General features: G+C 40.2%; 1 protein-coding gene across 1 annotated transcript in view; it reads right to left on the bottom strand.

Moving 5' to 3' along the window:
• The window catches only part of ZDHHC13 (zDHHC palmitoyltransferase 13), a 48,657-nt gene that overhangs the window by 42,905 nt on the left and 1,911 nt on the right, over nt 1-3,841 (bottom strand). The gene's annotated exons all lie outside the window — the stretch shown is intronic.

Below are 3,841 nucleotides of genomic sequence, written 5' to 3'. Positions count from 1 at the left end.
TTCCCTACAAACCTCCTAACTGAATATTATCAATCTTTTTACAATCTTGCCAATGTGATGGCTAAAAAAATGGCATCTTGTTTTGCATTTGCATGCCCCTAGTTGCTAATGAATCTGAGTTTGATTGTTCTTTATAAGCTCTCATACTTTCTCTTTTGTGGGTTGCCTTTTCATAGTCTACTGTTTTTCTAGTGGATTGTGTATCAGTTTCCATTTATATATTAGGAAGATCAAGACTTTGTTTATATACAGATTTTTCATCACAAATAAATGTCACGTACTATACAGATACAAATTTATTGCTTCTCATTATGCCTTAAGGCATTAAGGACATCAGCTTCATTTTTCATGCAGAAAGTTGAGGTGGATTACACATTTCAATGTAAAGAGCATTTACTTATTAAAAGCATTTATTCAGCAATTAATTACTGTGTATTTATGATGTGCAAAGCATTATGCTAGGAAAACAGAAGATGTGGGTACGTATCCTCCAGGAGTTTAAGTCTAATTGGGCAGCTAAGTCAGAGACAAAGAGAGTAAAGTGATAATGGAAGCAATATGTGATTAAATGGCAAAAATGGGTGACAAAGACTAGAGAACAAGAGGTACCTTCTGTTCACGTCATCACTTTTTGTCCAAATCCAGATCAGAGTAAAACCTAAAAATGATTATATAAACTCAAAGCCTGTTTTCAAAGTCAATGGTCTCCAAAGTGAGGCAAGCGCACTCAAGGCCAAACACTCAGTGACCCATTAGGTAACGGAAGAAAATGTTAAAGCTGTTATAATGACTTTTCCTTTTTTAAAAAAAAAAAAAGAGGAGGGGAACCCACAAAAATTTATACATTTGGCTTCTTTAAGATTTATGAATTCTGGGGGCTTCCCTGGTGGTGCAGTGGTTAAGAATCCGCCTGCCAACGCAGGGGACACAGGTTAGAGTCCTGCTCCGGGAAGATCCCCATGCCGTGGAGCAACTAAGCCCCTGCACCACAACTACTGGGCCTGCGCTCTAGAGCCTGTGAGCCACAACTACCGAGTCCGCGTGCCACAACTACTGAAGCCCACGCGCCTAGAGCCCGAGCTCCGCAACAAGAGAAGCCACTGCAATGAGAAGCCCGCGCACCACAACAAACAGTAGCCCCTGCTCGCCACAACTAGAGAAAAGACCGCACAGCAACAAAGACCCAACACAGCCAAAAATAAATAAATTAAATAAATGAATTTATTTAAAAAAAAAAGATTTATGAATTCTTAGCCCTGGCAGCCTCACTTAATCTGTATATCAGGTACGTCACTCCTCATGGTCTGTTTACAAGGTAACTTGGGGACAGAGTAAAAGTCCACACCCAGAGGGGTTACAGTGGGACCTTCAACATTTTGCAGTATACATCAGGCTAAGTAATTTTCAAGGTATATTATCTCATTTTAACTACTTACTAATTTTAAAGTTACCCCTCCCAAAATGAGCAAGTGGCTTAAACTGATTACTACTACAAAGAAGCCATGAACTGAAATAATAACGATAGTAAAAGTACAAGCAAACAAGAAAATGGCAGAGCTGACACTTCTCATAGCAGGTGCTCTTTACTGGCCACATAAAGTAGAAACAAAGACAATCTAAGCTGATCTAACAAAAAGCCAGCCTCCCTCCAAAAAATATTACAAATTATCAAGAAGGCTGATTTGAAGCAGACTTATATTTACTATCTTTAATTCAAAACCGTACCATGAGTATATACTGAGCTATTCACTCATGAATACAATTTAGAAACACACTGTCAAATACTACAATAACATGCCCCGTGACAATAGGAATTTAGAGACTGGTTCCTTTCCCCAGCCCCCAGGTATATCAAACAGAGGGGAGCTGAACTTTTAAAGTCCCAGCCAACCACATGACACGGAATCATCCCCATTAACACATAAATTAGAGTGATCAATGGCCAACCATGGACGACAAACTGCAGTCAGTGGTACCTGGATGATTTGTACTGCACAGCTGGCGGCCTGAGCTCCCAACCAGCTTGCAGTGCACATGCCACTCATCATTCCCTTAATCTCACAATACAAGACATTTTACAAAAATGAACATTTTAAATCCTACTTGTCACACTGCGGTTTTACTCTAGGGGTGCAAGCTCAAAACTGCTTTACTGATAGGAGTGCATGATCAAAAAAGCTTAGTGGCCACAGCTCTAAACTATGTCCTTTGCTCTAGATATCACTCCCTCCCAGAATTCTGCCAGAAGAGCTACAGATGAGAAAGGAGATGACCTGTTTTGGGGAAGGTTACCTTCAGAGACAGTCACATAAAAATGTTTAAGGAAAACAACCATACATTCCCATCACAAAGATTAAAGCAAAGCTTGTCATGATACTATATCCTTCTTAGAAATTACTCTCTGGTTATCAAGAAAATGTTTTTCTAAGTACTCTCTAGTTGTTTCATTTTACCATGGTGAAAGGTAAACTCCTTGAGAACAAGGCCCAAGTCTCAGATTTCAGGCGGCTGTATGATGATGGCTAATCATCTACCTGATTTTTGGCTTCAGTTTCTACATTTGTAAAATGAAAGGAGCAGGTCAATATAGCTATAAAGTTCTTTCCAAATCCATGTTGTATGGTTCTAAGAGGAGCTGTTACAGTAGTCATTATTGACATGTGTACTGGTAAAGGCATCACCGCATAAACAAACACCCTTTGTGGCAGTGGAAGCGTAACTGATGTATGGCTGCCTACAATGTTAAGGTAACAGAAAAGACCAAGCAAATTCTTAAGACACCAGCAAACTCATAAGAGTTTTATTAGTGATTGCTTCACTAATAAAATACCACAGAAGTGATGCTCTGCCAGTTTGCAGGTTCAGGCCTCAGAAACTGGCAGCTTCCTCTTTCTGTCTCTTGACATGCTCACTCTTGGAACCCAGCTACCATGCTGTCCAGAGGCCCAGGCCACATGTAGGTGTCCCTGCTCGAAGTTAGCATCAACCACCAGACATGTGAGTGAGGGAACCATCAGATGATACCAGCCCCAGCTAGCAAATCATCCCAGGTGACAAGTCTTTCCAGCAGAGGCTCCGGACATGGTGGAACAGAAACAAACCATCCCTGCTTTGCCCTGGCCAAAGTCCATGAGCATGACAATGGCTGGTTTACACCACTATGATTTGGGATGGTTTGTTACACAGCAATAGATGACTGGAACATACTTAAGATATAAGAGATATTTCTCACGTGGAGATATCTTAAATCCAATTATATTTTCTAAATAGTAAATAAGTACTGTTAAAGTTAATTAATTTAAGAGAAAACCAAGAACTAGAAAACCATATTTAAACTCTGATGAGGGTCAAAATCCTGACAGATTATCAAATAAAACAAAGAGAGAAACAGAGATCTGACAGATAGCCATTAAAATTTCTCATGGCATTAACAGAAGCATTCTGTATTAACAGAGTTAAGTATCCAAGTTCATTCACTGGACAATTATTTACAGAGTATGTTAATGGTATTAAATGCAGAGAAGAAATATAAAGGAAGGAAGGAGGTTAAGGAATGTTGCTGGTAGTGGTGATGATGGGGAAGGCCTACCACACTGAGGTGACGATTGTGTCAAGACCTTACAAAGGTGTGGGGGGGTAAGCCACGTGATTATACGAAGAAAGAGTTCTCCAGACAGAGCGAATACTAAGTGCAAAGGCCTTGGGGCCAGCATAGCTGTGGTTGATTGAGCAAGCAAGAAAGTAGTAAAAAATGAGGTCAGAGAGGAAACTGGGGGCCAGACATTTCTGGCAAAAACCTATCAGCTGGAATCAGGGGAACCAAATTCAACCAGAGCAGGAA

This window comes from Lipotes vexillifer, unplaced genomic scaffold (assembly GCF_000442215.2).
Source record: "Lipotes vexillifer unplaced genomic scaffold, Lipotes_vexillifer_v1.1 scaffold505, whole genome shotgun sequence".
Taxonomy (NCBI): Eukaryota; Metazoa; Chordata; class Mammalia; order Artiodactyla; family Lipotidae; genus Lipotes; species Lipotes vexillifer.
This window is presented reverse-complemented; position numbering and strand designations above follow the sequence as displayed.